This window comes from Podarcis filfolensis (genome assembly GCF_964270895.1).
Source record: "Podarcis filfolensis genome assembly, chromosome: 6".
Classification (NCBI taxonomy): domain Eukaryota; kingdom Metazoa; phylum Chordata; class Lepidosauria; order Squamata; family Lacertidae; genus Podarcis; species Podarcis filfolensis.
In genome coordinates this window covers 75,684,930-75,703,353 of record NC_139609.1, presented here as the reverse complement: position 1 = coordinate 75,703,353, position 18,424 = coordinate 75,684,930, and positions in this window count along the sequence as shown.

Genomic DNA, 18,424 nt, shown 5'->3' with positions numbered 1-18,424 from the left:
TTGGGGTTTAAATTGGCATCATAGTGCTTTAATTGCATGGTGCGAATATGTCCATAGTTCAACAACATTTGGAAGGCCACATGTTTCTCATCCCTCCCTGTGGAACGCCCTCCCACCAGATGTCAAAGAGAACAACAACTACCAGACTTTTAGAAGACATCTGAAGGCAGCCCTGTTTAGGGAAGCTTTTAATATTTGATGTATCACAGTATTTTAATATTCTTTTGGAAGCCGCAGGGTATAAAAAATAAATTATTATTATTATTGTTTATTATTATTATTATTATTATTATTATTATTATTATTATTATTATTATATGTTTCAGGTTGAAGTCTATTTCTAGCTCTGCAATCCAAAATTGCGTAAGTGGAGATGTTGGAAGTCAAACCATGGGTTGGATAAATGACAATTCAGTGTGATGCCCCTAAGCTTCTACTGTGGCCCCTTTGGCAATTGGCTAGCATTCAAAATTTCTCAAAACCCAATTTGCTGCAAAACCAGTCCCAGTTTGGGGCAAACTACTGCCCACTCATTTGAGAGTATCTTCAGGTGTTTACAATCTGGGGTGTGTGCATGGATTGTGTTCTACAAAGTACATAATGTTTTTTGTGTGTGCAGCAGATAATTTGTACCCTTCCCAAATTCACAGGGTACTTTGTGTAGGGTGGACTCATTGGGATTGCCTTAAATCACTCATTCTGCAAATTTCCTTAGCTTCTTCCTGCCAAAAAAACAAACCATTTCCTAGCAAAAAAACAAAACAGGTGTAAGGGCTTAAGGAACAATGACATATTTTTGGAGAGCAGACGTAAACCATCCTAACTCTTCACATACATGACAAGCATGCTCGAAACACACCCACTCAGTTTATATAAGCCAGCTGCTATGTTAATGATATAATCACTCAATTGTTGTCTCCAGCAGCTTAATTAAAATGAACGAGGGAGCATGCTGAAGCACTGTTTGGTGCAAATCACCAACAAATTTACTCCAGAGTAATTGTACTCCAGTCAATGAAGCAAATAAATTATGGTATAAAGCTCCCAAACCTTTAAGAAGTACCATTTCCGAGTGAAAGTCCTCCTCCTAAAAATAACTGATAAAATGTGTGTGTGTGTGTGTAAAAGACAAGGGAACTGATCTAAAATTTTCAAAAGATGGGGGGGGGAATTATCCAGCTTTTTCAATCTCTGAACTCATGGATTTTGCCTCCTTTAAACTTGGTCTGTTTACTTTAGATGTAGGTATCATGGATTCAGCAGGACTTCTTCCCAATAAAGTGTTCATAGAAATGTATTCTTTATCTACGACATTAGGGACAGGGAACCTGTGTCCCTCCATATGTCATTGGACTCCAGCTTCTATCAGTCCCAATGAAGATGGCCAATCGTCAGGGAATATATGCACACAAACTACTTTTGGTGGGTCACAGGTTCCTTATTCTTGAATTTAATGACTAACTGCAATGATTGTACCATGTGTCCAAGAAGAAATTATTTTTGAAAAATGAATGATATCTCCAAAATTTGACATAATAGTGATGGATTTGTGAGCCATCACACATTGGTCATTCAATGTAGAAAAGTTCATATATATCATGCATGGTGTGGTTACCTTTCTTACTTCCAGTTTTCAAATGGTTGGATTGAGGTGTCTTCCACTGATTCCACTCAATCTTCATCAGCTTGTAAAGAACAAATTTGTTGCCCTGTTTCCCCGAACACTTAGCAACTGTAAAATATGCAGCAATTCAACCAGTGCAGATTTCTCCATAACTACCTCCCATGCCAAGAAATGCAGACTTGTTGAATTTCTCCTTGTACAAAGGCACAGATTGCAGGCATGCTAAGCAAACGCTTTGCATTGCTCTTAACTGTGGAAGATTCTGTAGAGAGATCTACCTGTGGACTAAATGCCGTTAGCCACGTTGACTGGAGCTGATGGGAGTCACAGCATTGGTAAGGCCATAGGTTCTGTATCCCTGCTCTAACCTCTACACCACACTGGATGTTGTTCTAGAAGGTAAAATCCTAAACTGCATCTTACAGCTGGTGGTGCTCCCCAGGTGACAGAAAAAGTGGTTGAATACACAACGTTGAAGCATGGTTTCAAATACATGAGTAAATGTAGGGGAGAACTGAGCAGCTCTACCAACTGCTTTACTACATGCCTGAGAAATGTGCTTTTTGGTGATTAAGTGATTGCAGCCTGCTTTTCTAACAAAACAAAATGGTTGCTTTGCATGGAGCCAATACCTGGATGATGACTCCAACAATTAGGGAAGGGATGGGCAAATATGTCAAATTCAGTTTCTCCCAGTTTCTCAGTTTTCCAATCTTAATTTTACTTCTCCGTGTTTCCACATCAGTTTGCAGTTTATAAAAAAAGTCTTCATGAAAATTCACCAGAATTTTACTCTGAATTTCTCATAATATACAATTTTAAAATAATATTTCCCCTAATGTACACATTTTTCAAAAATATATATCCCCATATATGATAATTCTATATGCTGCTTTTACATTTGGATGCACACTTTACCCTAGTCTGTGCATTTTTCTACACAGCACTTGATTGGAGAAATGCATTGCAAAATTCAGTGAGGAGCGAATTTCAAAGGATGACTGTTTTTCAGTTCACATACTGCTTTGAAAAGAGTGAATTCGGAGATACGAACTGAATCAAATTTATTCTCCCATACCTAGATCAGGTGTGGCAGTCCTCTCTGAAGTGCATAGGTAGGGCCTGGTCATGCTCAAGGATAATGTTCGGGTAAAATTTATTCTGTAATGTTTATTGAAAACAATTAGATCATGCACTGCATCTCCTGGAGGGATTTTAGAACACTCCAGAGAACTGACTTTGGAACAGACCCAAAATCTGCTTCATGTGCCTTTTTGTGCATGTGCCACCAGCGCCGACTCTGATGAACCCAGTAGCCTGTCTGAATTTCCAGCAAATTGCAGGTGTTTTAAGCAGGCCTTTGCTGAAAGACGGGGGGAGAGATAATTGGCATTTTCTATCCCTCCAGGTTCTTTTGTGGCTGTAGTGACTCCTCCTTAAACTTGTCTGCCGAACCTGTCGGCTGATGCTATAATTTGTAGGACTGGGTCACCCCCCCTTCCCCAAGCTTGTCAGGCAGGTTTAGTAACCGAGCCGAAGCGGAGATGATATACCTGTTCAAAGGCTGTTCAAAAGTGATGCAAGATTAATCGTGTTAGTGTATTTCCCTTGCAGCCTCCAATCTATATTGCTGCCCTTACATCAGTGTAAATTGAGAATAACCACTGTAAAGAAGAGAACAATTAAAACTGGTTTTTGAGAGTATCTAGTATGAATCACACACAAATGTCTAAGGCTGCCTCTTCTAGTATCCCATAAGCGAAAAGCACAAGAGATGCCTTGGGCAATGCTGTTTGGCTTCTGACTTTCTTCTTCCCTTCAGGAGGTTCTACTTCAGGTATAGCTAACATGTTACCATCATGATGTTTTGGACTACAAAACATCCTTTTATCATCCCTGACAGTTGGCCATGCTTGCTGGGGCTGATGGGAGTTATAGTCCGCAGCATCCAGACCTGTTACCACCTTGGCTGGTAATCTGTGTCATCCCATCTGCTGTGCTAATGATTGTGGTCTCAGAAATGAGGACCATGCCTCTAAAAGGGGCCTGTGTGCCATTCCCATTCAAGTCTCTCCTGGTGGTTCCTGAGGACCTTCTGCAATTTGATTCTATGGTGGTGGAGGATCCTGATTGTGGCACTGGAGTGGTGGCGAGTTGGAAATCTCTCCATCCACCCTAGTGTCACAATCAGCATTGAGATCGCTTCCTCTCCCTGCTCACTAGATTGATCATCTGTTGCAAGGACAGAGGGAGTTTCTGTATTGCATGGGAGTGTCTTTGTGTATCTCTATGTGGTGTTTTTGTGGTGTGTGTGCGTGCACACACATGCCAGCTGTGGGATGGCTACACTCACTTTGGTCATGCCTGTCGCTGGTGTGCGGTCTCTAGAGTGGTTGGAAGGTGCTGGTATGTCCCTCAAAGCTCATAGAGGTTGTAAGAAGCAGCTTGATGAGGGACAATTATCTGCTTGATATGTGGGGAACTTGTAGCCCTCCAGATATTGCTGGACTACAACTCCCATCAACCCCAGCCAGCATGGCCAAGGAGCAGAAATGAAGCGAATTATAGTCCCAAAACATCTAGAGGGCACCTGGTTGAGGAAGGCTGCCCTAGGCTGTGAATCTGTCTGGGAGAATCTATCAGTTTCTCATTTTTTTTCAATCTCTCTCCCCCACCCATCTGTGATTTTTTTTTTAAAAGTCCTCATAAAAATTCATCAGTATTTTAGTGCAAATTGCTCCTGATATGTGCATTTTTGTCTAATATACATATTTTTTTGCAAAGCAATTCCCCTAACATAATGCATTGTGTGGAATGCCATTTTCATGAATATATGCATGTTTTTAAATTTTCACTTTAGTAGATGCATTTTTCTAGATAATGCTGGAGAAATACATTGCAAAATGTGGAGAGCTGCGAATTCTGAAGGATTGCTGTGTTTTGGTTCACATATTATTTTGGAAAGTTTAAATTTGGTAGGCTCACCTTCATCTGCTGCCTGAATCAGAATCCTTCCTCTTTGCCATCATGACACGAACCCCTGCTCATAAATAGTTGTAACCCTTATTCCAGACAGTGATGTGTTCTTCCCTGCTCCTCACCTCTTTGTTTTATGTTTCAGACTCATGATTCCATTTGTTAAAACTTTACTGAAAAATTAAGCAAGCTGAAGCGTGACAGGACCTTAGAGGCCTGATACAAAGAGAAGGGAAATCGATGGTAGGAAAGACTCCGATTGACTTCTGGACCCCAGTGGGTTAGCTCTTTAATGCCTCGACTGCTCTCTCTCAACTCTGCCCGAGCCAATGCAACATGGCAGCAAGGGGTGTTTCACAGAGGAGAGAGGAGGTTACAAATTGAAGGCAAAAACACGGCTGCAGGCAATTTTTATATATGGGAAAGCAATCTGATTCATGGGCTGCCTCTTAAGGCTTAAGAAAACAACAATAAGGACTGTGCAAAAGAAAAAGGAATGAATCTGCCCGATTCAGGTTTTGTATACACCACACAAGATGATTCACTGTCTGGTTTTCACTTTGTTCGACTCTGCTGGCAGACACAACTCTGCTGTGCAGCTGTGCGGCAGTAACTATAGACTTGCCCGTGCCACTCCTCCCTTTGCTGTGAGGCTTTTCACTCTGGTCATTGTCTCCCAATTTCCTCTTGATGACAAGAGTTCACTTCCATCGCACATAACAAAAGTGACATACTCTTATGTGTCAAAGAGCAAATCACCCTGGCCAGATCGAATAGTTTTCCTTTTGCAGTTGGTTCAGAGGGATTCCCCTGGTGTCAATATGGACCACTGGTGCTGGAAATTCTGGAGCACATAGTGTTTCTATATCATTGCCCCAGACAACAGGTATCTAGAAGTGGCTTGTTGGGTGTGGTGGAGCTGCTACATTAGCTTCACAGCAGGATGCATTAATTGTAATTGCTCACAGTGCCCCAGAGTGACATAGCATCACTGCAGGACTTTATTGGCAATTACTCTCTCTCTCCTGCATTGGAACACAAGAAAAGATAAAGCAGAGAATTCAGTCTGAGAAAATTTCCTGGCTCTGTCACGAGTTCCTTCTTTAACCTCTGAGAAGCCACTAATTCTCAGCCTCAGTTTCCCTTTTCTAAAATGGGTATAATAATGAGCTATCTCACAGGGTTATTGTGAGAGTAAACATGGTAGTGGACATTTTTTTTTTAAAAAGAAAGTATTAGACACATTTGCAAACGATATGCCTATCAGTGCCTGTTAGCCACTGGAGGAGAGGCAGATGGTGACTGAAGAGAAGGCATTCTTTGTTCTGGCCCTCCAATTGTGTTCCTCCCTAGGAAATATTGCCTGGTACCTACTTTGTTATCTCTTTGATGACAGGCAAGCTGGAACATGTGCAGAAGAAGGTGACAAAGATGACCAAGGGTTTGGAAACCAGAACTCATGAGGAATGGTTGAAGGAGCTGGGTATGTTTATCTTGGAAAAGAGAAAAGAGGAGATATGATAACCATCTTAAATATCTAAGGGCTGTCATATGGAGGATGGAGTAAGCTTATTTTTTCCTGCTCTGGAGGGCAGGACCCAAACCAATGGATTCAAGTTACAAAGAAGGAGATTCTGATTACCAGTAATCACCAGGAAGAGGTTTCTGACAGTAAGAGCTGTTCAACAGTGGAACAGACTTTCACAAAAGGTGGTGGACTCTCCTTCTTTACAGGTTTTTAAACAGAGGTTGTATGGCCATCTGCCATGGATGCTTTAGTTTTGATTCCTGCATTGCAGGGGGTTGAACTCAATGACTCTTGAGGTCCCTTCCAACTCCACAAATCTATGATTCTATGTAGTATTTTCCTAGGCAGTCCTTCTTCCTGCTTTCAGAAATGAGCCCGTCATCTCTAAAGGGCACCCATGCATCAATCCGAGTGGTCCTGAGGCTGCTTGAGACCCCAGGGAACAAAAGAACTCTCAGCAGTGACGTAGTTTGACTTTCTCTTTGCTCCATTCCAAGAAGGGCTTGGCCAGCCTGAGGATGTGGCACTCGGTGTTCTTGCTTCCCTAAGGCCAGATCATTAAATTGAATTATTTATGAATTCACAATTTGCCATTCATCTCATTCCTAAGCCAGTCTGGCAGTCAAGTTCTTAGAGTGTGGACCGGAATTTAGAGACTTCCCACACTGTTCACCGGAGACCACAAAACACCTTTCACTTCCTCTAAAGAGGTTACTTGTTGAGCCGCAGCTGTCATAGTCTTAATGGCTGTACCATTCAGAAGCAAAAGCAGATAATCTCCATAGAGCCAAAGTGCCCGATAAAGTGGGGTTTGTGGATTGCTGTGACTCAGTGCTCTCTTCAATCTCTTATACCAGAACATAATGCATTGTCACCTGCTACAGACAAAATTACAACAACAACAACAACAACGCTTTAAAATGTTGCAGCATGGAATGCTTCTTTTCATCTGATGTCTGCTGCCATCACATGACATGTGGTTCTCAGAAGCTGATACTGAATGGCAGGGGTAGAAACCTCAGGCCTGGGGACCAAGTGTGGAATCCTCACCAGCCCAAACCCCTCACTTTTCACCCTCCTTGTGTATTTTTGCCTGGCTGGGACTCTGAAAATGCCTTTTGCTTGTCTGGATGGAGAGCAGAAAGAGGTGTGGGAGTATGTGCAGAAACAAAGGTAAAATTCACTTTCATGTGGGAATCCCTTGCAGACAACCATAGTGCCTGGAGACAGACAGTCAGGTCAGGTATCCACAACAGTGACCAGAGGAGGAATGACCGCTGGGAGGAACGGAGAGAGATGAAACGCCATGGTGCATCTGTACAGCATAACTGCATGCCTTCATCTGCCCCCAGCTGCAACAAAACATGTCTTTCCTGCATCAGTCTCCACAGCCACAACAGGTGCTGCAACCTTCCCACAGTTTGACTTCAGTTTGATTCTCCTGCTTAGTTTTAAGCTGTTAAATTAGCTCAGTTTATTCCTATTGTTTTTGTGTGGATTTATTTTCAGTATTTAATGAGATTATTCTTTCTAAGGTTCTTTTTTTAATGGTTCATTTTTATATGTTGTGAGCAACTTTGTGTAAAAGTGGCTTACAATAAACCAATGGTGAGGATTCATAGAGTACACAGGAAACTAGAAATTTCAATCAGTTGCTTTATTTTGGATGAATATCAATACATCACCATTCTCTCACTAAATAAGCAGGTTTTTTTTTTAGAGAAAAGAAAGGGGATTTCTCTCCCCCCTTTAAAATGTTGCTCACATAAGGAGCTAGGGAAATCCGGGGCATGCAGGCCAAGACAGATAAGTACACCCTACTGAGATTTAATGCCGGATCACAAATTAGTCCAAGCGAGGAAGGCATTGTTTAAGAGAGTAGCTCCCACTCCAGCTTGCTAATTAATCAAGCACAAAAGGCTCATCAAGGAACAGTCCAACGACAAGAGGCAGATTAAGACAAGGTTGCCTTGAAGGTTAAAGATACACAGGTTTTAAAAATTAAATAATGAACGTTTTAAAAAATTCTGGCATGTACCTGCTTTCATATGTAATACTGAAAGTTTGAATGACACCAGCAGAAGTTGGGAGTTACAGGAGGGTTGTTTGATACTTTGTCTGTCATTCATCCTGGTGCAGAAAGATGAAAGTGCACTGATAGTTCTACAGGGTGGAGTATCAGTTTTAAGCTTTGTTGACAAATCTTCCACACACCCCTATAAGAACAAAGGGTTCTTTCCGATGATGCTGAAAAATTACTTAAGGGCCACTAAATGCTGCCAAGAGCTTGCCTAATTTGAGACAGGGTTTAGTCCCGCTGTCTACTTCAATGACATTATTCAGACCTGACACAGTGATAGTAGAGTATTTCTGAGCTTGTAAAGAGTACGTTTTGCTACCGATGAATTATGACCACCACCCATTTGGAATGATGGAGAAGGATTTCCAGACACAAAGGAGGAAATCGAAAGGCAGACTGGAGACCTGGCAACTCTTCATTTAAAAATTAATGGCTATTCCAGAGTGTCATTAGGGATAAATGGCTACCTCTGCATGTCCTCAGTGCAGTGCCTTTTAAGTCCCAAATTCATAAATCTAGGTCCAGTCATTCCACTTATGTAGATGGAAACAGTGGTGCCGTCGTGGTTGGACCTGGAGCCTAGGTCCAGGGCTCCACTCAGGAGAAGCTCAATGGACCCCAATCAGCAGAATCAGCAGGAAAGTCCCACTTAAGTAAGTGAAGCAATGCCCATTACTATCTAAACAGCTACTCTAAAGAAGGTGATCATGATAGAACCATAGAGTTATAGAGTTAGAGGAGACGAGGGTAATCTAGTCCTTTGAAATGCATGAATCTTTTGCCCAATTGGGAGCTCAAACCCATGACCCTGAGATTAAGAGACTCATACTCTAACTGAATGAGCTATTTCAGTAGAGGTTGAATGGCTATCTGTCATGTATGCTCTAGTTGAGATTCTCACATTACGGGGGCTGGACTAGATGACCCCTGGGGTCTGTGCCAACTCTATAATTCTATGATTCTATGAAATGGTTGGGTAAGGCTGATTTGTTCCCCCCAGATGTAGATCTTCACTCACCTCTTCTTCCCTGGTGGGAGGGGGCATTTTGTGGTTCACCTCAGGTGCCAAAATGTCTTGGGCCAGCCCTGCTTGCCTGTTTGCTATGACTGAAACTCAAAACCCTCCTGCTAGGGATGTGCAAATTTGTCAGTTCTGCAATCTTTGCTCCCCCCCCCCCCCGTGAAATCCAGAGCTACCATGCCACTCACAGAATGACCTATAATTTAGTGGAGACATTGGCAAGTGTAAGATGAGGGTGGGGAAATTGAAGCCTCTGGGTCAAATGCGTCCCTCTAAACCTTGCACCTGTCTCTTCACCTTTTGCTTGCAGAGACTGGAGTTGTGATGACGACGATGGTTAGAATTATTATTATTACAATTTATTACCCATTGTGGGTTACAACAAGTAAAATGCAACATTAAAGTGTATATGGACATCTCCCATAGCCTGTCTCCTATATTTGAGCCCTTAATGGTGCGGATTTAGTAAATGCTGTTTGCTAAAAATGGGAGAGGAACTGATTCTTAGAGTATGATTCCTGTGCCAAACAGAAGAAAGAGACCGGGGAAGATGAAAGCAGATTATAAGTGGTCTGAGAAAAGGTCTAGTAACAAAGGTGAGCGTGGCATCATATCTGGGGAAAGTTACATATAATAGAGGTCTTACCAAGAATGCAGGTAACCCAAGGTAAATATAGCAGTAAGTGAAAGAGTTCAAAGGTGTATCTAGAGTATTGAAACAATAAGAGATTTTACACTCCACACAGTCTTGGTTTAAAATGGAGTATATTTACAGTCTTGAACTCTGAACTCCCTTGAAAGAGGCTGCTTCCATACCTGTCATTTCACTCCCAGCTCAGCTTGACTCGATCAATGGACAGCTCTGTAGTTTTTGTTTTGCAGGAGAGACAGAGAGGCTTCTACAGATACTTTTGGATATCACTCATTGATGCCATACCACTCATCATGGGCCAGACATGATGCCAGTGTTGTAACACTGGGGCTATCTCACTGCCATGTTATGCTGGAGAATGTCGCTTTGAAAATATTGTCAGAGTCAAGCTCTTCTTTGGAGAGAACATGAGGTCTCTGGACCTGACAGCTAATTGGTAATAATGGGCAATTGATATTACAAGCAGGTCACACCTTATTGCTAAGGTAAAACCTGATGTAGCAGAAGGGTCAAGGCAGATCTAGAAAAAGGTAGTTTGCAGCTGGCTGCCTAAAACAACTTTTAGGATTTGGGAACTGTGAGGTTACTGGAACAGTGTGCAGAGTGCCTGTTTCTGCACCCCTATAATGCCTGCTTTATTTGTGCATCTGTAACTGAAAGATCCTTACACAGATGCTCAAGGTTTCTAGTGCTATTCTGAAAAACAGCTTATTATTATTATTATTCTGAAAAAAATATTCTGAAAAAATCCTGCAGGACCCATCACCTGAGTATGAAATCCTTAAGACTTTGCAGCTAAGGCAGGCTACTGTAACAACTTTGTAAGGCACTTTGGGGACAAAATCACTCAGATTTGGGCAGAGTTGGGTGCCACAGTTAGAGCAAGTCTTCATATATGAAGCAAGAATTAAATGAAAGGGATTGATAATGATAATGATCATGAAAGGGATTGATAATGAAAACATTGATAATGAGGGGCCACTTGCCTGCAGTGGGTTAAGAAGTGTGTGTGTGTGTGGGGGGACAATATATGGAATAAACAGTGGGTTGAAAGAGGAAACAAGCTCAACATGAACAGTTTATAGCCTGCTGTGGAGAAAATGCATTTAGTGAGGAAAACCAAAATACTGAATGTTGCAGAGTTAAAACCTAGGTAGACTACAGACTACTAAAAACATTTCAAGGCATGAATTCAAACACACCATTTTCTTCTTCTCTAAGCCACTGGTCAGTGGCGTAGCGTGGGTTGTCAGCACCCGGGGCAAGGCAAGTAATTTGCGCCCCCTAACCCATGGATTTGCGCCTCCTAACCCGTGGATTTGCGCCCCCTAACCCTAACCCCCAGATGTTGTGCCCGGTGCGGCCGGCCCCCCTGCACCCCCCACGCTACGCCACTGCCACTGGTATTCAACTAGTGGGGCATGAGAAGGTGGGTTGCAATAGGAACACTGCCACCATGCAAATACATGGTAAAAGGTTAAGTAATGGGTTCCCAAATTATTCCTTGTAGTAGCTTCACACAAACAATTTTCCCCCTAGAAGTTTGTTTGTTTTTAAAGAAAGAAGAAAAATGTTTAGGTCTCTGTGTTGTCCTTTGCAGCAAAGCCATTTTGGGAAGTGTGAGGTCTTCTGGGGGTAAAAAAACCCCCATCCTTCGTACAGCAAAACAGAGATCCTTCATCCTCTCTTGGAAACTTCCTTGCAGTGTGATGTAATGTGTCATGTGCTCCATGAACCTCCTTGTGTCTTGGCAGATTGAACAGAGAGATAATCTACAGGGATATGTGGAACCCAGCTTGCCACCTGCCACTTGCCAACTGGGAAATAGCAATGCCTAGAAATCAGCTGGGTTGTCGCAGGAAGTAGATCTTAACAATTCACGTGGGCAGAAGTTAGGCTGAGAGGCAGTGATTGGCCTAAGGTCACTTAGTGAGCTTTGTGGCCAAGTCTGGCTTTATGCAACCAAAGCTGCAACATAAACAATGACGGGTATAAACTGTGTGCATTGTTTCTGTCTCTGCAGTGTTCACTGAGCAGTTATCAATGCTATATGGTATAATTTCATCATATTTCCCCCAGAAAATAACTTGGAGATCTATTTCATTACAGATGATGGGCTTAATGAGGGACGACAACGACAACTACTACTAGTAGTTGTTTTCAGCTGGGGAGGGATAAAAAAAAATAAAGCCTCATTCTTCAGTTTCAATTTTCTTTCCAACCAGTGAACCAGAAGGATTGTAGGAGGCCCTCCTACTTTTCTTCAGCAGACCTATATTTATAGCAGAAGCAGCTGTAAACAGAGGTGGGGAATGAAATGGCAATTGTGACATATGCATCAGTGCAATACCCCCCTGCCCTACTATATATTTCTTAGCCCACCTGGTAAGCCCTGCTCCAATACATATTGGTTGTCTTGTGACAGCAAATATGCTTAATGTTATGATGGTTGCAGAGCAGTTAAAGAGCACATGCGTTTTCACAAAGGGATTAGGCATCTTGCTCTAACATGGCAGGTTTTAACATTTGCTACTAGTTGTTGGTTTTTAACATATCTCAGTAGGATTTAAGTCTTAGGTTTAATGTTCATGGTAAGTTGTTTACCATATTACTACAAGATCACCAGATAAAATCTGACATAAACTTGGCAAATTGTGTTGTGCTTTCCCTGTTTTTGAGAGCGAGTGAGCACAACAATTTTTTAAATCAAATTAAGACACTTGGAAACTTACCTGAGGGGACAGAGATCCAGTCCAACACCATCGAAGTCATAAGTGACCTCTGCAACAACAAAACAAAAGAATCCAGTTGTGCAACATATAGATTTGAGCAAGTTTTACACAGTGACAATGTACCTTCATTCCAAGAAAGGACCTCTCAAATTATGGGTTCCAGCGTGTTTGGGGGCAGGCTGTGCAATGAAATACATATCTTTGACATGCTTAAATTTTATTCAAATACATACTGCCTGTGCACATAAAATGAAGTATAAAATATAAACTACATCAGTAGTGCAAACAGTGATGTTCTGGCACCTTTTGTTGGGAGAGAGTAGGACATGAAAGGAGTAGCAAGTTTACAGAAGGACAGAACAAAAGCCCTCTTGGTACTCCTACAGTGGGCAGCCAAATGCCTATGAGGAAGCTCACGTGTGTCCAATTTTAAAACATATGAGAAACACAGATTTAAGAATAAAAATATCCGCATAGTTTATACCAATAGAGCATCTTCAGGCAGAACTGGCATATTGAGTCAGTTTGGGTGTAATGCTAAACCATGAATGAGCTACATTGAGCTGCAGGCTCAGCACACTCCTTTTCTTCTTCTTTCACACACAAGTGAAGGTGCTAAAGAGCTTCCATCTGTCAGGGATTCTTTAGTTGCGATTCCTTCATTGCATGGGATTGGACTAGATGACCCTTGGTGTCCTTTCCAACTCTACAGTTTTATGATTCTATGGTTCTATTAAGCTCCCTAGAATGAAGGAAATGGCTTATCAGAATGGCCAGACCAGCCATGATTCTGGGGAGAGAATTTTGTTGATGTTGATCTCTTAGCACAACCCTTAAAATTATGATGGCATCTGAGCAGTAAGCAAATGAATCCTTGCTGAAGGCTTGCAATCTACGACAACAGAAAAGAGAAAAATGAGGAAGGGGAGAAGACACTTCATAACCTTTCACTGCATCACCCTTGTGGAATGCCAAAAGTCCAAACAAAAGGAGATATTTGACCTTTATGGAATTGTCTGGTCTAGTCTTTTGAACGCCATGCTTCAGTAGAGGAGCTGAGGGAGTAATAATTAAGCAATAAGCTCATCCACATGACAAGTTTGCTTCCCATTGACAGGCGCTGTGCTCATGTGATAAGAAAGCTTAGTCTCTGATGGCTTGATCTGAGATGTCTGTTTCATATATAGCCAAATTCTATTGTAATATTTGGCAGTTTGTCATTCCCCACTTTTTATTGTAAACTAAAAACATACCATATAGACCGTTAATAGAAAAAAAAGCTACCATTTTGCCAATAATCATTAACTTTACCCAATAATGTATCCAACAAGGAAGTGATTTAATAGAACTGTTGTAATACCTAATTAATTGGCATCCTATAGTAGATATGTTTATCAGAAAGGAAGTACATCAATGAGAATAAAGAATGAGATTTGAATATTTTGAACTTGTATAGTCCACAAAACTATTGAAGTTATAAAAACACCTTCTTTCCCCCCAATAAATTTACTATATCATCAGTCTCATCTGTTAGACTGCAATCCTACGCACACTTACCTGGGTGTAAGGACCTGTCAATTCTGGTTTCTTCCAGTTTCTATATTTTCCTGCATCAGTTTGCGCTTAAAAAAATAAGAAGAAAAAAGACCTCAGAACAATTTACCAGCATTTAGTGCACATTTCCTCTAATATATACACACCTCAATGTCCAGAGGCCACTTGAGCTTTCAATAATGATGGCTCTGCAGAGGGGAGGTTCTGCCAGAACTCCAACCCTCACTAAAAAGAAAAAGAAAAAAGTATGATCATGACAATGGTAGTTATAGAACCACTACTTCGTGTTCCAGGCAAAGATAAGCCCTGTTGGTCTGGCCAGTGACCCATCTAGTCCACAAGAGCACTCTCCCCTCCTGTGGTTTCCAGCAACTGGTGTCCAGTACTGCACTTACTGTGGAGGCAGAACATAGCCATCATGGCTAGTAGCCATTGACAGCTTTATCTTCAATGAGAAGCCATCTGAGACAACCTCCAAAAGCTCATACAGGGATGTTGCACTAACAACGCCCCCCTCTTGTCTTTGATAAAGGATGCTATCCAGAGCCTTTAAAACTCACCACCTAGTTTTCTAGTGACTGCAATGTGATGGCCCACATGGTAGTGATGGCTGTGGATGAAAACTCTAATACAGTGGTACCTTGGTTTAAGAACAGCCCTGTTTACGAACTATTTGGTTCACAAACTCTGCAAAACCAGAGGTAGTGTCCCGGTTAACAAACTTTACCTCGGTCTACGTACGGAAGGCGAACGGTAGAAGGGCACCGGTGGTGGGAGGCCTCATTAGGGAAAACGTGCCTCGTTTTGAGAACTGTTTCAGTTTAAGAACGAACTTCCAGAATGGATTAAGTTCAAAAACCGAGGTACCACTGTATGCCATTTGGATACACTTTGGCCTGCCCATGGTAATTCAGTCCCATGGAGGGATCACCACATTCAGAACTGCTTTTTTAGTTTAAATGTGGCAGCAGGTGATCCCATTTTTAGCAGTTTCAGTGGGGGAGGGCTCATATCTGATCAGGATAAGAGAATCCCCCCCCCCACTTGAGGCTGCTATTTGTTTTCCCTCTTGGGTCCATTGCGGTTCTGATGTGCCATTTCAATGCTCATTTATAGTGGTTTGCAGTGATGGTGGTATAAAAGCCCCATCTTGTTGTCTCAATGGAAAGGCGGCTGTTGCATCAAGCAATTCATCATCATTCATTATTTACGCTGCCACTATAACTGTACTAGGCACCATGCAAGAATTTAAAAGACATGGTCCTGCCCGCAGACTTATAATCTAATTTTGGGCAGATTTCCAAAGTCTACTAGGAGCTCAACACTTGAGTACATTATCCCTCAGTGTGGAAAGTTTTCTAGCTTGTCAGGTAGATGGTCAGAATATGGGACTACCTGTTTCTTTCTGTACAAGTTAGATTCAATTTCTTATTTATGTTATGTAGAGAAGTATTGGGAAGTGTATTCATCTGTGCTGCTCTGAGTTCCATACAATTCCATGCATGTTCATTCAGGATTAGGAATGTAGAAAGCTGTCTTATACTGAATTAGACCATTGGCTCATCTACATCAGTATTGATTACACTGACTGACAGCAGCTCTCAATGATTTCACATTGGGGTTTCTCCCATCTGCAAATGCTGGGGATTGAATCTGGGACCTTCTGCATGCAAATAAGATGCTCCGCCACTGAGCCACAGCCCTTCCCCAATTAATAAATTTATTTGAACTTACCTTCAGGTAACTTTGTCAAGTACCACTGCCTTAAAGTATAGTGCAAAGGTGACAAAACCAATAAACAGTCAGTTTGCATTTCTTAGTGCAGAAAGTGTAGAGATTTGATGTGTAGAGATCTTTCCTATTCTACTTAATTCAAGAGGGTTCTGGAAGCTTCTCTGTGTGAAAGAAACAAGCAGAAGGTTCATGATGTTTGGGTTATTCCTCCAGAGAAGCTGAGTACAGCTGGTTTAAACTGGTTCTCTTACCTCTTTCAGTCAAGGTCATGCTGACTATAAAAGTAAGGCCGGAAGGAGCCTGGGTTTCACTTTTTCTATCTCTCTTCCTTCTGGTGTGGTGTTCTGTATAAAATGTTAAGCTTTAGAGTTATTATAATTTATTATAAGTGTCAGTACGCCTTTCAACCGATGTCAGCGACTGGGCTCAATAACTGGTTCTGCCCTGACTGGGCTAGGTGACTGGAGCACTTTCAGAGACCTTCCAATCCTGGAAAGCAGGTCTCAGTGCCCTGGACTCACAACTGTGCATTGTGAGCACCAGACTCAGCAGAGTATAAATAACGTGGAAGCTGGCTTTTATTTCTAATAGCTACTACAAACTAAAGAACTACTGGCTTGCATGAGTGTTACATCTCCCACTCAGCCATCTAGTCACTACATAGATAAGACTCTCTCCACACACAGAGTCAGGCAGTCAGTCAGGAGCGGAAGAGTAGAAGACCAGTTTCCACCCCCTCCTTTCTCAAAACATCAGATCAGGAGATTCTCGCAATGGGAGGGGGTGAAAATATCAACAATAAGTTTAAGTTAAGTCTGCTGCAACTGGATTTCTTATGGTCAGTGTCAGTCCTGAATGTATTGGATTTGTGACCATTATGCTCATTTGCCTTCAGTAGCAGCAAAGCTCCACTGGGTGAAATTTCTATTGGAAATCCTGCAATGTTGTTACTCTGCTAACTATACATTGAAGTTCTGCTCTGGATCAATATTGAGTAGAATTCCATGACATAAACAATTGCACAATTTCATTCACAAGCAATATGATTTCTCATAGGCAAGTGTCCACAGAAACTCAGTGAATTAGAGCCATTTTCAATGTCCAGGAGTTTGTATAGTGTTTCTAGAAAATTATAAATTTGATTGCTCCCCCATGTAGCAAAACAAGGAAAATACTGTTGGCCAGGCCTTTTAGATTTTTGACATGTGGGAGGGGGGATATTGAACTATATGGTGACCATAAACTTGACCCATGCACCAAGTTTTGTAATAAGAAAAGGAGGAGAATTCAATCTCAATAGGGGCCTCTCTAGGCAGTGTCCAGTAGTGGAGTGTGTGATGGCTCAGTTGGTTAGAGCGTGCTAGGGAAAAATGAAAATGATAACTTTAATGAGGAGTCTCCTGATTTCCATTCCCAGTCTTTCCTTTAAACCCCGGGAAGATTATCCCAAATGCTCATGTTGGGTTAGGAAGCAAATGTTTTCTGTCAGGGAAAGAACAGGGATATTGTGCAGACTCTAAAGTTTCGGAAGAACAAGTGACCTTAAATCCTTAAGGTCTTTTCTACCCACATTAGTTTCTCATTGCACTGATAATTCTTATCTACAAAAACACATAATGAGAGTGATTATGATGGGAGAAATACTTTCATAATCCATGAATGACTAGAAGTACTACCATGCCACAAGATGAACTGCAGGGAAGCAGGAAGCTGCAGTTGACAAATCAAAATTGGAAAGAAAATGAATATTTCCCTCACTCCAGACAATCCATTCATAATAACACACACACACACACACACACATACACACACACACGTGTGTGTATATTTGTGATGCTACTCAGAGTACAGAGTCTTGGCACCTCTTCTTTTTTTTGCTGCCCATGGCAGCTATTTTAGCTGGCACCCATAGCACTTTTATAATATATGAGTACCAGCACTTCATTTTTTACCTCCCCTACAGAACACAAACATACAGTAGCTATCCTCTCTCCCTCTTCTCCCACCCTCTCATCTCCAGAGAGCATTAGGGCCAATCTACACATGTAGAAAAAAAGCATTGGCGATGAGTTACCACAAACTGTACCATTCAGCCTGCAGATATGGGCACTGCAAATGTGGAGATCTTCTTCAACAGTTATGTCACTTTCTGTGGAAAACATGTTAGGGGAGATGTGCAACCTAGCCTCCTCGGGCAGCCTCCTCTGCCCGAGGTACTCATTTTTGGTGTACAACAAATTGCTACCAGTTTGCCACTGTTTACTCACTCTCTTTCACCTACAGTCTACAATGGACAGGGCCAGCCCAAGACATTTTGCTGCCTGAGGACAAGATCGTGCTCACCCATTACCTGCATAGAATCCAATCAGAGGGAAATTTATTTGAATCTTTCTTCAATACTGGTGACAAATAAATACCCTCCACCACTCCAGAGGACAACAGGTTAGCATAGATGTGACCCTTTAGCAGAAAAATCTTCCCATTATGGTTTCACAGGTCCTGACAACCGTTTTTATCCAGGTG